We start from the raw sequence: 22,481 nt of genomic DNA on the forward strand, positions 1-22,481 counted from the left end.
ATCTTCTATTATTTGCAACTTATAGATTAAGCGTAACTGATTTTTTCTTACGTGCAATATATCTTTTTTATATGCAATTGAATTTTCATTATGTACAATTTATCTTTTATTATGTGTAACTTAGGTCATGTGCAATCAGATTTTAATAATGTGCAATATATATTCCTTATGTGTAGCTAAACTTTCAATATGTGCAATTAAGGATATGTTAATCTTTTCATCATGATATTTATTTACACTGAAGGACCTTAAAAGCTAACAAATTATCAGGTCTCATTTATCAATATATTTTTTAAATAGGGGACTTTTCCCAACTTTTCCGAATTACTATAAATTTTTTTAAAAAGAAAATAATTATCGAAAACTGAAAAATTCTAACAACAAATAACAATTGGGCAATTATTAATTTATTGAGCATTGAAACTTGTCATCCACTCTGTTGTTATAGACTTTTTTTAATAATTATGCTTTTCACTTAAAATTTTATCACAATTCTCCATCAAAATTACTCCTTCCAATCCTTAATTAATAAAAAATTATATAAATAATTTATAAAAATTAAAATTACTTAAATTAATTATTTATAAAAGATGTTATTTCTTAAAATATTTTATTTAATTATTTATATCGATATTACCCTTGAATGAAAATTCTTTTATTATATATTATATAGAATCAATAGAGATTTTTTTGGGCAAAAAAATTTAAATTTAAAAGATGATATATATATTAATATCTTAAATTAAGATCAAAATAAATCTTCTAATTAGCTCCTGCATATATTTAATATCGGGGGAGTATAAGTTCTTTTTTTTTTTTTACCAGGGGGAGTATAAGTTCTTGTTTTTTTAATTAGAGAGTTAGGTATTAATAACTAAAAATTATAAGTGAAAAAAAAACCTATAATCCAGAAGTTTTCATGTCATTAAGTTACAAGATCATCAAGAAAGAATAACCTCAATATACTACACGGTAGGTTAGAACATAATTATGAATTTTCTGAGCACATATATGATGGCCTCTCCAAATTAATGATGATAATAAATTGAGAAGTTGCCCACGATTAACCATCTTAAATATGTCTTCCAATTGGTTGAACAAAGATCATCTTCTATTGCATTCCTTAACATGACTATGGGTTTCATAAGAGTCAGCATACAACTTGATTTTGTTGTACTCTTGTGACCAACGATGCTTCTTTTTCATATATTTTTTTATGAAACTTTTCTTTTCAAACTAACCCTCCCCAAAATGGCTTCTTCCATATGAACAATTGAGCCATTGAAGCACAAACTCAACATTTTTCTGGTTTTTAATATCTCAAGTTTCATATCCCGACTCATTTTCTCATCATTCTGCATCCTTCGTGAGAAGGCAACATCAGCTTTATTCCTATTTGAAATATCTCTCACCGTCTCTTCTTTCACGGTGGCCAACAGGCCTATGTAGACACTGCCGTCTATATTTATATAAGCGATAACACATCTATTTTATAAGTGGTTTACATTTTATATTTGAGGTGAAAATACATCTATTTTATATATCTCGACTCAATTATATTTCACATACGAAAATTTGATATTGTTATTATCTGATATATCATTGGGCCATTTATTGAGCCATGAGTTGAGTAATTTTTACCCACAATAAAATGTTAGCCCATGCTTGTTCAAATTCTATATATTATGTTGCATTCTTCTTTTAAGTTCCTCATTCACAGGCTAACTAATTCTTCAAAGTGGGTGCTATTAGAGATTTATCTTATGAGATTGAAGGGGATGATTGGGCATGCTTGTGAGATTTATCTTATGTAATTATTTTATATATGTTCACATGTCTTGCATAAGGTAAAACAATAATCGTACGTCCACGGAACCTTAATTGCCAAACAGAAAAAATAGCTTTAATGACCGCATTTTATGATAGTTAAATGAAAAAACACCATAAACCAAAAAACGGTTGCAATTTTATAATTATATGGTGTTAAAGATTACTTTTCACGATGATTATTTTAAAAACTGCCATGACAAGTGTGACCTTCCAGTATAAAAAATAGAAGCTGACACTTGGACTTACTATGATGTCTGCAAAAACATCATGATAAATACTTTTAACAGCGGTTATTTAAATAATTACCATTAAAAGTGCATTTAAGAAAACTCTATTACGCAATAACTCCTTCATTTTTCACGATTGCTGTAGTCCCCTCGCCCCACCACTCGAACTCCTCTCCCAAGGCATTTTCTAGCCAAACCCAACCCTTTTTCCTTGATTATCGCCATTCGTTCGCCATCTTCTGCCATCCATGGTGGTTCTCGTATTTGAGCACCTCTTTTTTCATTTTTTGCGTCTTTTACACGCCGTGAGTTTACTCTTCCTTCTTCCTCTTCATTTTTTCTTGTTGTTTTAAGCGTTTGATGATGAAAAATTGTCATATATCAAATCAGTTGATTGATTTCACATTTGGGACGTTCTACATTATTTGTTTTGAGTATCCTACATGTTGAAACCTTAATAGTAGATTAATTCTTGAGTTTGTAATTGTTTTCATTATTTTCTATATTTATTTCAAATTTTTGTTATGAATAATCTGTTGAGTATTTGGCCAATATTTCTTTCTGTTATGAACTTTGATTAATGATGAAATGTTGTTTAAAATTTTATGACAAACGGATATCATTGATATTTTTGTTTTGGATTTAGAAGTTTTATCTTTAAGAATCTTTATTTGTTGCTCTAAGATTGTTGCTTTTGTCTTGTTGATTATAATTATTCAAATTTGCTTTTTTTTTTCGTTATATTGTTGGTTGATTTTTATATTATTAATTAGTTGATTTAAATATCATGTAAATTATTCGGGATTTTTTATATTTAAGGGAAACTTCTGCCAAAATTTTTATAAAATAAAAAAAGCATTCTCTTTAATTTGTAATTAAGTATTAGTCAATTTTATTTATTGATTAATACTTAATTATTTGATTTATTTGAATATTCAAATTAAGTAACTAGAATTGAGTTTGACAATTATGCTCTTTAACTATATAAAACAGTAGATCGTAGTTAGATAAAAGTTAGGAGAATTAGTAAAGAATATGAGAGTAATACATTGAAAAATTGCTTGAGTTTGATTGATTTATATTGTTAATTAGTTGATTTGAATATCATGTAAATTATTTGGAATTCTTTATATTTAAGGAAAAATTCTGTCAAAAATTTTATAAAATAAAAAGGACATTCCTGTTAATTTGTAATTAAGTATTAATCAATTTTACTTATTGACTAGTATTTAATTATTTGATTTATTTGAATATTCAAATTAAGTAACTAAAATTGATCTTGACAACTATATTCCTTGACTATGCAGAACAATAGATTGTAGTTAGATAAAAGTTAGGAAAATTAACAAAAAATACTAGGATTATATTAAAAGGTTTCTTGAATTTGGGCAAAAATATATCCATAATAAAAGGGATAGCTTGTATTGTTGTCCTTATATTAAGTGCTTAAACAATAGTCAGCGAAGTATTCTTGAGATAAGAGAGCATTTTATTTGTGATGTATGATTCTAAGATATTCCATAGAGATTCATAGGATAAGGTTGAAGATATTGATAGCAGTTCCAAACATTATTGTTAAGATTGATAATGGACTCAAATAAAGCCAAAAACACAGGTATAGAAGATTCATAAAGTTTAAAACCTTAAGATTGTAATTGGGTTGGCTTACAGGTTATAATATGGCTAGGACTCATTTATATCAACTTGTCATATATACTTTTTAACTAGGTCTTAAAATCATCACTTCAGCCCAAATTACAAGTCTTTTATGGCCTTATAGCTCAAGAATATGGCTCACGTTAAGGAATGCTAGAGTGGTGATTTCACAAGGCTACCTCTTCAACAAGTCAAGACGCCACATAGATTAATAAAGGGAATGTTGAAAATTTCTAAAATCATTAATCAATGCAGTATCTTGCTTCCAAAATAAATATTCGAGGCAAAGAAAATTTTGTGTCCGATGAGATTTCAAGTATGAGAAGAAATATACGTGTCATAATGACTGCATACTATTTAGAAATGAGTATGAAAGGTTGAATAACTGCCATAAATGTGGCACTTCAAAATACAACATGAAGAAAAACGATGGTGATTATGATGAAGTGACCAAAGATTCTTCTTTAAAGGTATTGTGGTGTTTTCCAATAATACCATGATTTAAACACGTGTTTATTAATGCCACATAAGCAAATAAATTGGGATGGCATTCCGATGAAAAAATAAAAGTTACATTGTGATTCTTTTGTTTTTTGTTTTACATTTTATGTGATCCACTATATGAATGACATCAATGAGACAGAAGGTACTGAGAAGTTAGACAAGAGTAAGTAAAAGTTATATTGTCATTCTTCAATTTTTTTCCTTCATATTTTGATTTAGTTGACTAATGATTTTGTTCCTTTTAATTTGTAAGCATTATGAGATAATATGGAATATGAATCTAACAAAATCAACTCAACAAAAAATGCTTTGTAAAGAACACTACTTGAGAGTATGAGTTGATAAACATTTAGTGCAGTTAAAATTCAAAATTTTGGTACTAACAATTGAATATAGGTTTTTTTTTTAGTTTATTGTTTATTAGGTTTAGTTGAATTATGGATTGGTTAAGTCATTGATTATTAGGTTTAGTTGAATTAGAATTGAAAATTTTAGTTATCTTATTGTTAAATTTGAGTTTTAGTATTAAATTCATTTAATTTTAGTTGAATTTTATATTGCTAAAAATTGAGTTTTAGTTTAGATTGGTCTCACACTATTTTGTATGTTTTGCTTAATGAAACTAGTCAGTTTTGATTTTGTATTGTAAAAAAGTTGGATAAAAATTTTAAAAAATTTATATAAAAAATTTAACTTTTTTTAAAGTAGATAACTGTCATAGAAAGTGAGCCCAGTAATGCTATTTATTGATGCTGTTTCACGACAATTATTTAATAAAAATTATCATGGAGAGTACCTTTTGATGGCAACTAATTAGTATTGGAAAAACGGGCCAGCCTGGCCTTATAAAGCCAATCCGTTACGGGTTCGGATTTAAACGGACCGGCCCATTTAAGCTTGAGTTCTAAGAATAAGTAATTTTTTCAAGCCCGACCTATAAGATGACGGACTTAGGGCGTCCCGAAGGCTTTTGGCATGTTTAACTAAAATGTAATTTTTTTTTTGACATATTTTATCGAAATAAGAAAAATGAAACAATAAAATTACTAATAAAAGGTATAAATATAAATAAAATTAAGTTACAAACACAAATATCATCATGTTTAAACATTTATTACAGTATATTAGAGTCTATTGAATAAAGAAATTAAATAGAAGACAAACATAAACAACTAAATAAGCATCAAGTTCAATAAATAATTACAACGTGGATGATCTAATGTAATTATAAATAATTAACAAAAAATTTTAACTAACAAACATAGTATATATAAAGAATAATCATTTGTCCTACCAACAACAAAAAAAGAGCCCATCATTCCTTGTTCTAAATTCATTTCTAACTATAAAAATAATATAGATCTTTATTTTAATTCAAAAGATTCTTTAATAAATTCTATTTCAAGCATTAAGAAAAAACAGAGAGAGAATGACAGATAAAACCATAAAAATTACACATACAATATTTTAACAGGATTTGACAATTTATAAATAACAAAACATTTTTTTAAATATACCTAGTTTTAAATTTTGTAATTTTCATTTTTTTTGTTATTTTTCCAACAACTATAGTGATTCTTTTTTTTTTTTGTGAATGTTGTCTGTGTGAGCTGCTGGAGTGAATGAAACTAAAAGTGTGTTATGTATAAAGTGTTAGAATTTTCTTTTATAAGTCAAGAAGAAATATAGAAATTTTAAAAAAAATTATTGGCGGGTTTAAACGGTCGGCCCTCAGCCCTACAGGACTGGCCTGTTTATTTTTTGGCCCTACAAGATTGGTCCTTTTAACCCTAACTTACCTTTCAAGGTCAAAATATAAACTCGATCCTATTTAAACAGGACTGCCCGATAGGCTAGACTCACTTTTCCGACTTTACAAGTAATAACCACCATTCAATCATTAGTTTTTTGTTGTGTCTACAATAACATGTGCTTGTCTGTTATTATATTTAAAATTATTTATAAACATATTTTGTGTAAGTTGAGATAAAATTTTTTAGTATATTTACTTTATATTTATAAATTATAATAAAAAGTTATTTATAAATTATTTTAAGTAATCTTATAGTTCTAAAACCGCTGTGAAAATTTTTTTTACCAACGTTGAGGAAGTTTTCTCCGGTGGAAGGACGTGAGCTTTGCACACTTTTACCGAAAAAGTGATTGTGATTGTGAATGTGGTATTTTCCTTTTTCAGGCATGTGATTGTGAATACACATGCTTTCCCCAGAAACAATGTGGTACCTTCTGTTCTGTGAGAGGGCCAAAGGTCTGAAGTCTAAGCGTACGGCCTTTTGTTGTGTACGGGATGGAGCATGTGAAGGTCACAATTGAATGAAATGATAAAAATAAAAAGTAAGATGAATTACCAATGATGTTTGTTTCAGGAAAAAAAGAAAAGAAAAATTGAAATTAGGTCTCCCGGAATTAAATATAAAAAAACTCTTAGAATCATAAAATTATTTTGAAGTCTTAAAGACATTTTATAATAAATTTTATTTGTTTAATTATTAAATTGTCTTTATTATTTTTCTTACGTTTGCATTGACAATTAAAAGAGCAGTTGTTGACAACTTAAAGTGTAATGATTGACAACTATCGCGACAGGTATTAACAACATATTCTCTCAACACATCACAAAATGTAATGCATGAGTTGTCACTTGTCAATACCTATTGCGACAATTGTCAATCCTTACACTTTAAGTTGTCAACTACTGCTCTTTTAATTGTTAATGAAAACTTAAAAAAAAAGTAATTTGGTAATTAAATAGATAAAATTTATTGCAATAATGTCTCTTGAGACTTTAAAATAATTTCATGATTTTAAGATATTTTTTTATTTACTTCTCTTGGATGGGACCTAATTACAATTTTCCCAAAAAAAATTAGTTCCTCACATGAGATTTAAATTTTTACCCAAAAAAAAGTGTCTATATTTAATACTTGACATAACATAATTATTTTTAATGTTAGAAAATACCTAACCTAAAAAAGAAGTGAATTGAATAAAACGTTCACATCTGCACCCACATGTATAATTATTGTTTTTGTATACTATAAGTGGATAAAGATTGATAGTAATATCAACTTTTGAAACGTAAGAGCTCAATACTTAATATACAGAGATAGGAAATTGATATGTGAATATTAAAAAAATAATTAAATTAATTATTTATAATAAATATGTGTTAGCATTTTAAACTAATATGTATTGAAACTATTTTTTTAGTAAAAACCTTCTTAATATAAATAACTAACAGAAATGTTTTGAAAAAATTATAAATTTAGAAAATAAAATGTATAAGATTTTTATATTTAATATCAAATTCAATCATCTACTAATTTTTGTATTAAACATAAAAAATAGTAATTCTCAGCTAATCCACAAAGGATAGCGTTTGCCCTTCATGTAGATTCACTAACTGAACTAATAAACATATAATGGGTTCATTTGAATCAGTAGTTGGAAAAGCAACTTACTGTCAATCTAATTTTTGAAAAAGTTAGATTAGGTAAAAATATCTTTTAATTTCAAAAAATTGTTTTTCCATAAATAATAAATAAGTTTTAGTTGCTTTTGTAATTGTATTTAAAAAAAAATAGCTTTTGACCCATAAGTCAAATTAGACAAAAGCTGTGACAAATAGCTCACAATTTTACATACGGTGTGTTTGGGATGTCGTTTGGCCTCCAAATGTGCATCCCAACGGGAAAAGTTGTAGGTGGGAGGAAAAAAAGATGTTTGGATCCACGTTTTGACCTTTAAATGGACTTCTGCAATAAGCTACTTTGAAATGCTTTTTTTCCCAATTAACTACGTGTTAAATAATACCATTAGAGTATTAATTGGATTTTAAAATTTGTTACCTACCCTGACCCTCTCTTGCATGTATTTTTTTTTTTCACCTGAGGTAAAGAAAACGAGATACACTGTGGTCTTCTGCCATTTGAGGTAAAAAAATAGAACAGAGGCATCTCCCCACCGTCTTCCACTGTATCCTCGATCTAGTTCTTGTGTGAGAGTCGCTGCACTGTGGTCTTCATCTGTTTGTTGGTGTTGTCCGTTTGGTTGCTTCTTCTTCAGTTTGTTTGTTGCAAGCATTGGTCGTCGTCTATTCTGTTGCTGTCGCCGGATCTCCTCTGCTCTTGATCTATGCTAGTGACGGTCTCGTTTGTTCACCTGATAAGAGATCAATATTTTCTGACCCAGATCTGCTTGTTTTTCTACTTCTTCTTAGCTGCTACGGGATTATATATTGCTATTCTTGGTTGCTCAATTTTTGACCCCTATCTGTGCTTCTCTCATGTTCTGTTCTGGCTCCCTTCTTGGCTAGGTGGATTCCATTTCTCTGTGCCCTTCACTGCTTGGTTTTCAGTTTTTCTACCTTTAGGTAGCTTGCTTACACAGACACAAACCCCTCCTACCATGTCCTTTCTTGTTTGATTTTTTTACCATTCTCCTTTCCATATGTGTGTGTAATTGTGGTTTCTAGTTGAAAGATGATTTTTTTTTTTTCAGGAATCTTTGTTTTGGCATTGCCTGTTGTGAACACCCAATTTTCTCTAGACCCCACAAAAATATTAAATGTAAATGAAATTAAAGAAAAAAAATTAATAAAAGATTAATATCTTCTTTGATTCTTTTTTAAAGGCTAAGTTTGAGAAGTCCATCATATGAAAAATCAAAAAAAAAAATTAAATAAGAATATCACTTTACAATAATGCAATAAAATAAAAGATAAAAATTAAAAGCAATCTAAAAATGTGAGGTGGATACATTAAGAAGGAAAATAAAAAAATCAGAAAATAAAAATGAAGATTTCTCATTTAAGATAATTGGCTCCTTAATTTAGAAACATATTTTGGAGCCGTAATAGTAGAAAAATAAAAATCAAAAATAAAAATAAAAAATCACAATTTGATGATGATTTGGTGTTTAAATAGGAAGTTACATAATGAGTCATAATTAAGAAAAATTAAAAAAACAAAAATTAGAGAAAAATGAAAAAAACTAGGTGGAACTATAAATAAGAAAGTAAGGGTTAGAGGAAGGGACTCAGAATTTCTCAGTGAAAAAGGAGGCAAGATAGAGAGCTTTTATATCATTTTATTTCATTGCAATAAGTTAGGTTGGGGAAAGAAAGAGGATGTCTAACTAGAGAAAAATCCTTTGTTCATCTTCTTGTTTCTTCTACCCAAGGAAAGCCTACGCTCTTGTGAATGTTATCACATTTGTAAGCTGGAGCAGTGATAGCTAAATGGTTGAATTCAACATGATTTTAGTTAATTCTCACTACTCTCCTTTCTTTTTAATTTGTTCGAAATATGCTTGTATCTATTTATCCCCCATATGCATTCACTTTGATATTTACTTTCTTCTTTTTTTATTTTCATTTTATGTCATTTATTCTATTTTTGGTTCATGTCTTTTTACCAATGTGTGTATATAGTTTTTATTTATTGACTTATTATATAATGTATTCTTTTTTTTAGCCAATTGATAAGTGAAGCATCAAGTATGAATTTTCATTCCTCTCTATTATGTTTAACTTGAGTTCATATTGATTTATTTTTGAGTGTTCTTTCTTTTTGTTTTCAAAAGTGCTTCTCTCTTTAAAATCTATATCATGTGAGGTTTTCAGAACATCCGCAGGTATCTAGATTCATTGGTAAACCGTGTGAGACTATGGGAGTCTTCGTAGGAATACCAATGTGGTTGTACAAATTTTCCTTTTGAAATAAAAAGAAAAAAAATAATTTTGGCACCATATTTATAAATAAATAATAGAATATAAAATCTTTTTAAAATATATACATATAATCTCAAAATGTTTTTTTAGAGCCATGTGAAGTTTTTAGAACCTCTGCAGGCTCAAACGATTATTCTTCTGTGTGAGGTTATAAGAACCTCCACAAGGAAGATAATTTAAGATTTCTTTGAAAAAATATTTTTTAAATATAAATAAAAATACTTGTTTTCATATATTAAAAATACAAACCCATCGAAAAGCACTTTTTTTAATTGAATAAATATTTTCTAAAAAATACCAACCAAGTGACACGTATTTTTTCCCCAAATTACATGGGGTTTGATCCCTATAAATGGTATGTAGGCTCTAGGTTTTTATCCTAGGTCAAATCCAACTTTATAAATTAAATAATTTATTTTTTCCTTTTTGTAAATAAATTTTTTTTGGTTTCTATCTTTTTTTTAGGGTAATTAAAACTATAATAAAAAGGCTATATTAATTTTGAGTAGTTAACTTAGGATAACTATTCTCTTAAATGGGTGTTGTGGGGTGCCTAACACATTTTCCACACACATCGACTCCCGAATCCTATCTGATTTTTGTGGACCATATATTTTTAGGTTATCAAAATTACCCTTTCAAAATTTTAATGGCGACTCCTCTTTCTTTCCTTTCTACGGAATGACCAGGATTCAAGCACGTCACCTATCCTTGTCCTTGTTTTTTTTCCTTAAATTGATAATAATGTCGATTTGCTTCTTGGCTACCACTGGTGTTGTTTGTGAATGTAATTGCTTAAGATCGTTGATTTGCTGTGTCCCTGTCTCTTGTTTGATTTTTTTGACCATTCTCCCTTCTGCATGTTCTTTTTTATTTCGTATCAAAGAAAAGCTAATTATTGATCTAGTTCATCGTAAAAAGCTGATTGTTGATTTGGTTCACCGTGAACTTCGATTTCTTACTTAAGATCTTTGATTTTTCTCATCCTAATTGGCATACATATTTCTGCATCGACATTTTATCTAAATTCATATTTTCGGGTGATTATTTATTTTGGTGATTCAATCAAGCTTATTTCTTTTTGACCTTGATCGATCAAGCTTATTTCGGCGCCTTTGATTAGATATCAACATTTTCAGCCCCTTGGAGATGGTTCATGCACTTATTTGTATAACCTTGCTTTTAATGTTTTGATTAATAACTTAATGTATGAATTGAATATAACTCGGCCCCTTTGACTATATATCAACACATGGTATGACTTTACTTTTACTGATGTATTTCGGCCCCTTTGATTAAATATCAAAAAATGGTAGTATTGTTTTTGGACATTTTCTCATAGAATTATGAACAAATGAAAGGTAAGGCAATGTAGGATGCAAGCTCCACAGAGATGTTGCTTAAAGAATGCATGGAGTAAATCTACCGGAAACATCGTCAACGAACATCATTTACAAAGATAGGGTGGAACAACATTCACTCTGTAGTCAATACAAAAACAAGGAAATCATATGGGAAGAAGCAATTGAAAAATAGGCTAGATAGCTTGAAGAAGGATTGGAGGACATGGGATAACTTAACCAAAGTGACTGGTGTAGGTAGGGACCCCATAACGAATACAGTGGTTGCAACAAATGAGTGGTGGGAGAAGAAAAAACCGGTATCTAATTGTTAATCTTGAGTTATGAGTTGTATTGTTATTTGTTATAGGCTTTCATTTTTGTTGATTGTGTGCTTTTGGGAGAATCCCTAGTATGAAAAGTTTAGGTGCAATGGGTTGAAGTTTACTTATGAATTAAACATGATGTTCAAGGGTGTGATGGCATTTAGAGAGTATATGTTGGCACCATCTTTAACCCAGACTCAGACGCAAGAGGATGATGAAGAGAATGTGTACAAAGTCGATATGGATCTACTTGAAGGATCAGAAGATAGTGAAGAAGATCTTGGAGGTGCTAGTATAAGAGTTACGGAAGAGATGGCAGGCATGAACTTAACAGCAAACATTGCATCTTATGGTTCAGGAAGCCATGGGAAGAGGAATTGAGGTGAAGGGTCTACTAGGCAGAGAAGGCAAAAAATTCCGGCCTCAAGATAAATCGTAGATTCAGTTATTACAATATCTACCACATCTAAGGATAGAGTGACAGCACTAAACAAAATAAAAGAGGTATCAATTTTTGAGGTTATGGCCGAATTGCTCTACCTTGAAGAAATTACAAGTAACTTTGACCTTCAAACCTAGTGTTTAAGACTTATATTGCACAAGAGTGTTCGGAAAATGGTTGCACTTAAAGGACAGCCAGAATACTTGGTAGCATGGCTTCAGAATATGGCATACCACCCACCATCATAGCTGAAACCCCCTACTTGAACTATATTTTAGGACACATATTATGACTTTATTTTGTCTAACTCAGACCATAGTCATTATTGACTTATTGTATGTTTCTAAATTAATGTTAGTGAAATTATGAAAGTACGTAAGTTGTTGACTGATTATATGTGTTATTTATGGTGGTAATTGCAACTTATGATATATGTTTTTATATTGATTTTATGTGTTTGCATGTTTAATAGCAAAAAAAAAAATTATTTCTCACTTAAAAAAAATATTTATTTCTCACTTAAAAAATGCTCACAGTTGAATTTAACCACACTCACAAATTACATTATCTATGGCAAATTGAAACAATTAATTTATATTTAAGTGGATAGAGGAAGATGAATAGTCTCAAGAGGAGTCAGAGGAAGATGAACAATCTCAATTGATTTCCCTTTTAGATGAAGAGATAACACAGTATGAAGAAGTAGCTGTATTGGTGAGTCAATATGTGATGCTTTATGTGTACAAAGAGCCACGTAGAACTAGTAAGCAAACTAGTACTTTATGGGTGCATGAAATTTTGCAAAAGCATAAAGTACGGTTTTATGACATGTTTCGAATGGAAAAAGAAATGTTCATGCGATTATGCTCTAAATTAGTTGAACATGGTTTACAAAATTCTAAGTAGCTGAGAGTGGAAAAAATTGTTGCTATGTTCTTGAACACAGTTGGTCATGAACAATGTAATATGATGATACAAGAAATGTTTCAACATTTATGAGAAACTGTAAGCAGGAATTTTCATAGAGTGTTACAGGCTTGCCTTAGTTTATCCAGAGAATATATCAAACCACTTGATTCTATGTTTTCCTTAACTTGCCTAAAAAAAAAAAAAAACGATAAACGATATTGTCCATATCTCAAAGATGCAATTAGAGCAATTGATGGCACTCACATACGATCTGTGGTGAGCCTTTCTAAGTCAAACAAATATATCGAGAGAAAGGAATATCCAACACAGAATGTCATGGCTATATGTGATTGAGATATGTACTTTACTCTTGTGTTGGCGGGATGGAAAGATACCGCACATGATATACTTGCGTGTTTAACACTGCTATCTCAACTCCATCATTGGATTTCCCTCATCCACCTCAAGGTATATTTTGATTAGCTTCAATTTTAATTATGTCGAATTCGTTGTATATTTGCATTAATTTCACACTGTCAACATAATTTCATGATTTATTAGGGAAGTATTATTTGGTCGACACTGGCTATCGAACACTACCAGGATATCTTGGTCCGTACGAATGTAAGCACAATCATCTTCCAGAATTTAGGCAACAACCGGTATTTAAAAATTATAACGAAGTCTTTAATTATTATCATTCAAATTTGAGGTGTACTATAAAAAGGACTTTTGGGATGTGGAAGAATAAGTTTTGAATCTTAGACAAGATGCCATAATATAAGTATAAAACTCAAGTCTAAATAATTTGTGCGACAATGGCTATACATAATTTTCTCCAAAGACATTCTGAAACTGATAGAGATTTCATACAAGCTCAATATAAAAGTATAATTGAAAAAGATAATGATAATCAAGTTGGTGAGACATTCTCGTCAAATTTACCTAGATCAAAACAAATGAATCATGTGCATGACACAATCAGAGACCAAATTGTATTGGACATGGTATCCAATTGGTTATGTAATGTATTTAGTTTAAAAATACTATATTTGTATGATTTCTAATTTATATATATATATATATTTATCCATCACATATATTTAATTGAATATTTTAGTATTTTTCAATTTCCTTCTAATAATAAATTAAATTTCTTTATTTTTAATAATTTTATTTTCCTTACTTCTTTTAAAATGGTCACATTATATATATAATATTAAATATGTATTACTTAATAAAATTCATATCCTTTTTAATCATTTTACATCTAAACTTGTCTTTTCATTTATCATCTAAACAAGTTTCAACTTTTCAAATTGATTTTTTTACAAAACTCATTCCAAACATAAATCATATTATACTATCTGTTTTTTACTCAAAGTCAAATTAAAAAAAAAAAATAAAGTCTTTTTAAACACATCTTAGTTTATCATATCTATAAGTTATTTTTTTCCTTCCAAAACGCCACCCAAACAGGCTGAATAACATATAACACACGCGGCCCATTAGTAAAACTCAACGTAGGAGTGTCTGGATGAAATCACTATTTTAAAATAATTTTACGATATATATTATAGTTAATTAATATACTTCTACGATAAGGGCAGAAGAATGGAGTTCGTTCCCAACCAATGATTGGAGAATAACCAAAACCTAGTTGATTTCCAACTAAATCTAAACCAAAATCCTAAAACTTGAAAGTGAAAAACCGTACTGTAAGTTTAGTGAAGTTCAATCAAAAGAAGCACCGCGCGGTGAAAATGGTGACAAACTATGTACCGTTTTATATATAAAAAGAAAAGAAAAGGGTAAAAGAAGGACCCTTTTGGAATTGACGTTGATGATGTTCCAGAGACGACTTAGATCGATCAGGCAGTCTCACTCACAGTCCCATTAGTCCTTTCCTTCACTTATGATTATAACATAGAAAAACTCGCTGGAATCTCTTTATGTCTATGTCTTGTCACTTCACACCTTATCTTGTCCATTTCTCTCTTTCATTCTTTTTATGTATAAATAGTACTACGTACTACATTTACAACTTATCTGTAAAGCTGACAATCCAAAACTATAGCGCGTGAAGAAGATTAGAAAGCCCACATGACTGGTACCTGAAAAAACAGTGAGATACGGCAACCGAACGCTCCGAGCGTGTATGGGTGTTTGGATAAAACTAAATTATGATTTGGAGAACAGCTTCTGAAGAATAGATTCTGAAAAAAATAGATTTTATAAAAAATAGATTTTGTAAAAAAATGATTCTAAAAAGTGAGAGTGTTTGGATAATCGTTATCAGAACTATTTTTTATATGTATAAATTATTTAAAAAACATAAGTTAATATGATAATTACATAAAACATAGATTGTATGATATATTTTAATTTGAAAGAATAAAATTATTAATAATATATTTTTTACCAACATAATTAATAATCCTAAAGTCATATTATTATTGAGATTTACTCTAATAGACACAATCATACTCTTCAATTTGAACCAGAACCAGAATGGATTCACTTTTCCTGAAACCATGGTTTTGGGTTCCAAAACTATAGTTTTGACCCAAACCATGGTTTCAGATAATTTGTGTCTGTTTGGGTTGTTTTTTTTCCAAACCATAGTTTGGGTCTCCAAATCATGGTTTGGCCTGCTATCCAAACACGACCTGAAATCGTGATAGGAAACTTGAAAAATGCAGCTTTCTAATTTTCTAATTATAATTTATATGTGAAAAAAATTTTATCTTAAAATTATGTTCTTCTTATTCTTAATATAAAATCTAATTATTAAATTAAACTAAATTCTAAACATAAAATTTATTTATCATATTTATCAATTTTTTCTAAATTATCTGTATTGCTACTCTCTTAACCATAATCAATTAAGACATGGAGAGAGGATATTAAAAAAGATAAGTATAATATTCTAGAAAAATATTTCATATTTCTTATAATTAACTAACTTACCTAACTTCCTTAATATAATCAAATTAGTTAAATAGATCTTATATTAAAGATCAAAAGCATACTACCTCCGGTCCTATTTATAAGATCTTATTTGCAATTTACAAATGAGGTTTTATAAATAAAACTAGAAGTAGTATTAAAGTACATATAAACATTAGAGTTGGTAATACGAGTTAGCCTGCAGAGTAGCAGGTTGGCCCGTAACAAGCTAAGGATTATGCAGTGCGAGTTAAAAAGGCTCTTGTAATGGGGGTTAGCTCACTAGCCCGCCAACTTTTTTTTTTTAATCTTTAAAATTTTTCTTCTTCATGCAACATAAAAAGCTATGATAAAATTTTATTTTTTTTCAAATATTTGATTAAAAACACCAAATAAATGATTTTGATTTTTTTAATTTTTTAAATAGGATATGAAATATAACAATATAATTATAATAATTAATAAAATTTAAAAAATACAAAAAAAAAAAAATCTGGGTTAGCTCGTGGGTTCATGGCTAGCCTGCGGTAGATTGTGAATTTAGTAGTGTGGGTTAGAAAGTTTCGCTTGTTAATAAGTTGACTTTTAACTAATTTTAACCTATCATTTTTTTTGAGAGTCGAAGGTTTGGACAGTCGCGTTTAAATTATAGTACCAGCTCTAGCAAACACTTAATAAAAGTACCTATAAACAGGCCCATTAATTATATGATGTTCATGAGAACATATTATACTGCTTATGTCTTGAAGGTCATTAATCTTCCTTGCTGAACAATAGAAAGCAGATAGGGTTTAGATTTAGTTAAAACTTCCTATATCTAATTTTTAATATAAAAACTAGTTAACTAATTTAAATAGATTAAAATAATTAGTTGAGTTACTTATTCGAAATAAATGGGTGTTGATTTTTCTAAAATATTCTTACTAATAATATGTATTAGCTAGAATTACTATTTGATGAAACATTTAATATTTATAATTATTATAAGGACTATTTTTTAAAAAATAAATAAATATAAGAAATAAAGTATATTAAGATCTTTTATTTAGAAATTAAATATCAAACTAACTCCTATATTAAAAATTAGAAGTAATACTTATAGGTTTGACAAGAGCATATAGTTACCAAGTTAAAGAATAAAGATTGATCAATTTGCCAAGAGAGACACTTGTAACATATAAGAGTATGAAGTCAAATCCTGCTAATAACATGATTTATAATGGAAAAATTCCCAAAAAAATAATTATTGAATTTTAAAACTTGAAATTAGTATTGATTATTATACTCATAATTACATTTAAAAAGCAAATAATAACATATTTTTATAATAATTTCTGATTTGAAATTTTAAAAGTTAACAGTTATTTTTTTGGATTTTCCATTCGGCATTCAAAAGAGGGTTGGCATTAGTCTTGACAAATCGAATTGCGCTAAGTTATCTTAAGAATGTTTGCGTATATTTCCCAAAACTCAAATCTCTACATTGGCCAAAAAAAAAAAAAAGAAACCTCAAATATCTACCGTCCACGTACATCACACCAAGATCGATCATCCCCCCCGCCCCTGGCCGGTAAGCGCAGCCATACTTGAAATCTACCATTGATTCTTACGTTGAAAAAACAAGGAGAATTATTATGAAGTACTTAAAAAAATAATTACTAAATGAATAGCTAAAACATATTATTTTATGTACTAAAATTTGTTATTATAAGCTGCTTAACTATTTAAGACTTTATAATTATCTTCCTTTTTTAAAACTTATCTTTCTTTCTTGAAGCTTCGTAGCAATTCTTCCAAAAGATATTCTCTAGGTATATTCCAATATTTTGCTCTAAAACTCACACACGCAAAAGAATTGTGGAGTGGAATGCAGTGCTTGATCAAAGTTGCTTTTAACGGTGAAGTTTCTCAAAGATAATCCTTGATATATGTCAATCCTGGCAAAAAAGTCTTTTGGCTTACTTCCAAGTGTTCTTATGTTTAATTGTTACCCCATCATGCGTATAAGTATTTTATATGACTTTGATATATGTGGCGCTTATGCCTTCCTTTTCCCAGCCTTTTAAAAGCACATCTATTAATTCGGATCTTAAGTTTGTTTCCAAGCCAGTGAAATCATATGCAAGTCTCTTCATTTGCTTTGGTACTTTTCCCAAATGGATTCACAAAAATGCAAGCCTCCACAATTTCAAACTTGTATTCAATCACATTTTCCAACAATTGGATGGCTCATAAATTTTATTCCTCTGGGACTGGTACAATTCCAAATATCTAATTTATTCTTATAAATAAGAATTTAAGTGTTTTTTTTCCTAACCATAAGGCATTTTCTTAGATCATAAGATCTTATTAAACAGTTTAGAAATCCACAAAGCACTCTCTTCGTCTAAACACTTTTAAATTTTAATAGGAGTATTGTCAAGTCCAATGACTTTATTATTTATCATATTCTTTTAAGAGCTTTCTAACCTCACCAACATGGATCTTGTGATAAAACACCAAATTTTGCTCACCTTCTCTAGACACTGGCAGGAGAAACTAATAAAAGAATCCCTGGTCTTTGAGACTTTTCCCCTCCTCTCTATCAACTTGTTTATGGGCTTATTGGAAATCATTTGTTTTATATAGGATAAGTTAAGACAAAACTTTTTTAATATATTTATGTCACATTTCATAAATCATAATTAAAAAACTACTTATAAATCATTCTAAATGGGTTTTAATAATTTTGTCTCAACCCTTGAATTGTCCAAATTGTGGGAAAATTCGTAACTTTTATTTCTCTTCGAAGGCTCAAATAACTTGATCGTCCAAAACACACCAGCTTTTTGTTTGCTCATTCTCAATTTTGTGCATTAAGTTGCCGTTAGCATATTGTTATTAAAAATACCTTGTAAAAAAAAAAAAGTACATCGATAACCAACATATATTAAAAAAATAACAGTTTAAAATTTTAAATATTGCTAGTTAACTCAGTCACATGCAGCAAGAAGCAATGACACGTGTATTATTGCCATTAAAATTTGAGTAATTTAGATAACATTTTCACTGGACAAGACATCTGTGCGTCATGTTATGTATGAGAAGTGACCCGCCGAAAATAGGAGAAAGAACTAAGTGGGCAACAATAGTGGGGAAAAAAACCCATCTTAACTAAACTTTTAAATTTATTAGTCATTTCATTTTATTAAATAAAACTTATTAAGCTTAATTGGATATGAGAATTTTATTTTTTTATACAACAAGTTTAGGTGGGTTAGGTCTTAGAGACTCATTAGGGCCAAGATATGTCTCTAAGCTCATAGAGTGTTTACAGAAATATTTACAAATTGTCTACCAACAAAATTATCACATCGAAGCAGGATTCAAACTCATGACTATGTGGGTTATGAGCCAACTCCTTTTCAACTATATCTTTTTTTTTTTCTCTAACCAGATATATCCTATTTTTGATACTGTTAGAAACTAAATATAAGTACCTCTCCTAATAAGGATCTGAACTATTAAACCAACTCTTGTTTTAAGTCCAAGTCCCCTAACACTTGCACTATTTAACAATCTCGCTGAGCCCATTAACGCCCCATATTAGAGACACCCAACACACCAAATCCTTATCCTAGCAACTAGGCCAGCCCAATTTTAACTCTCATGGCAGCCCCAACACGTAACCTTTTAGTTATTCATATAATTGGCAGAAAAGAGAAAAAACCTTTCTATTTCAAAAAGAACAATGCAACATGCGCCCATGCATACACGAGATTGTAGTGTTGATTTCTAAGCTAAAAGCTCAAGTGAAACAGTGAACACGCATGCATGCTATTGTATATGGGAAATAAAAAGAATTTATTTATCGGGAAAAATTAAAAAAGCAGCCCTGCAAAACGTTACTCATATAAGAATGAAAATTGAATCGGGTTCTTCGCTTCAGATGTACACGTCTAAATCCAAATGCTGACCATCTGGGATGAGTTAATAAATTCTCGTGCAATCACACCAACAATTTGTCCAAAAGCTTTCACGAACTTCGTGAATTCGTTATCTTTTTGGCCGAATCAATCGAGATAAACGTGAAAAGCTCTGACTTTTCTTCATATCTTTAGGTTATCTCCCATTCTTCCGCTTCGCCTTCTCACTGTTTGATCACCCCACGGAGACTCTTCATCCAATTTCTGATCGATCATACTCTTTAAGATTCTTTCATGTTTGGCTCGATTCTACTCATACAACCCAGGTATTCTCTTAGATCTTCCTGAATTTGCTCTAGCCTACAGAATCATTGTCATTGCCTTTCTTCGGTTTTCTCTCTCTTAAACCGATCCTGTGTATCAATATGTGTGTGGGTGTGTGTGTCTCTATATATATATAAAATAAACATGAAGGATCACACGATTTCGTTTTTGTTATTTTTGAAGAATTGGTAATTCATGAATGCTGAGTGTTCGATCCATTGTAGCTTTCGTTCTTGAAGTCAGGTCAAAATGTCAGGGCTAGAAACTTCTGGTTCATATGAAGATGGTATGAAATCCAGCCATGGAGATCTTCGAACTGCTATTGAGCCATTGTTGAAACTTCTCTGCCTCACAATGATAGGACTGTTTCTAGCTAACCCAAGAATGCAAATTATCCCCATGGCCACATTTAAGCTCATCAGTAAGCTTGTGTTTGCTCTGTTCTTGCCATGCCTAATCTTTACTGAATTGGGTAAAAGCATTACCTTCAAGAACTTCATAGAGTGGTGGTTCATCCCTGTCAATGTGCTTGTGAGTACGTGCTTCGGCTGTATTCTTGGGTACTTGGTGGTGATCATATGTCACCCACCTCCTCGATTTAATAGATTTACTATAATTATGACTGGATTTGGAAACTCTGGAAATCTCCTTCTTGCTGTGGTTGGATCTGTCTGTCACAGTTCAACTAGTCCATTTGGGCAAGATTGCTATCAAAGGGGGGTGGCTTATGTGTCTTTATCTCAGTGGGTTTCAGTAATTCTTGTGTACACCTTTGTCTATCACATGATGGAGCCTCCTATGGAATATTATGAGATTGTTCAAGAAGAGACTGAGATTGAGGAAGTTCAAGAAATTAATAGCATCGGTAGTAGGCCTTTGCTTGTAGAAGCTGAGTGGCCTGGCATTGAGGATACAGAAACTGAACATGCCAAGACACCTTTTATAGCCAGGGTCTTCAAGAGCATTTCAGGTGTTGCCCCATCCACTTTTCCTGACCTTGAAGAATTGGAAGAATGCCAAGGAGAAGGTGACAATAGTCCTCGATCCATTGATGTTTAGCCGAGCCAAGAGTTGTGAGAAAGATCAGAATTGTAGCTGAAGAAACTCCATATAAACACATACTTCAGCCACCAACTATTGCTTCTCTGTTAACCATCATCATTGGGACAGTACCTCAGTTCAAAGCTTTGTTCTTTGGCAATGATGCTCCGGTTTCTTTCATCACAGACAGTTTGGAGATTTTAGCAGGGGCTATGGTGCCTTCTGTGATGCTTATTCTTGGAGGTATGCTTGCAGAGGGACCAAACGAGTCTACACTTGGACTTAGAACTACAATAGGTATAATCATAGCCAGACTTCTTGTGCTTCCTCTTATAGGACTTGGGATTGTGGCATTGTCTGATAGGCTGAATTTTCTGGTTCAGAATGACTATATGTTTAGGTTTGTGCTTTTGTTACAATACACAACACCAAGTGCCATTTTACTAGGAGCCATTGCCAGCTTGAGAGGATATGCTGTTAGTGAAGCTTCAGCACTTCTCTTTTGGCAGCATGTGTTTGCACTTCTCTCACTTTCTGTGTACATCATCATCTACTTTAAAATACTTGACCAAATCTGATCCTTTGCTTCAAACTAGTTTGAATGCTACGGATCAGTTTGAGGAATGAACTATGTCACTCATGGCTCATGAACTGTCTACAAAGTCATTGTTTAGCAGATGTAACTACACACACACAAATATTCATCTCATGATGGAAGGACCTGGTTCTCTATAACTTGTGAGATTTTACATATAAACACATGTACATCAGAATCCATGTCTTTCTTTACCATCAAATGCAGTATCAAAACCGAAGGTATATTGCTATAATAACACTACATTTCAGATTTTGGAACTGCTTATAAGCACGTTCACCTAAGTAAAGATAAAAATCGCACCACATATTTACCTCGTCTTTTGAAAACCACATTAAAAGGCTGCTTTTAAAAACTCCTGCCGCCATTCCAAACAAGTCCTAGGTAAAAATGAATTTGTAACAGACAAGTAAGAAAACTTTGAACTCCATCATGATCCCCCACAACAGAAAAATGCGATATCTTGGTCTTGATCGGGTGAAAAAAAGATGCTTTCTGCCAGAATAAGTGAACCAATATCAGATGTTTCATATTTCTGTATGATAAGAATCAATCCGTATTAGCAACAACAGAAGGACACACATACCTTTGGTGTTCTTGGAGTAAAACATTTATTTTGGTCACCATTTAACAGTTTGATCTAACAACAGTGATGCCTTGCCCCTCAGAAATGTGATTCTT

General features: G+C 30.4%; 1 pseudogene; it reads left to right on the forward strand.

Moving 5' to 3' along the window:
• Positions 1-20,042: 20,042 nt before the first annotated feature.
• LOC114716872 (protein PIN-LIKES 2-like) lies at positions 20,043-21,972 on the forward strand (annotated as a pseudogene).
• Positions 21,973-22,481: the final 509 nt, after the last annotated feature.

Source organism: Neltuma alba, unplaced genomic scaffold, assembly GCF_004799145.2.
Source record: "Neltuma alba isolate B1F8T4 unplaced genomic scaffold, ASM479914v2 tig00011696_pilon, whole genome shotgun sequence".
Taxonomy (NCBI): domain Eukaryota; kingdom Viridiplantae; phylum Streptophyta; class Magnoliopsida; order Fabales; family Fabaceae; genus Neltuma; species Neltuma alba.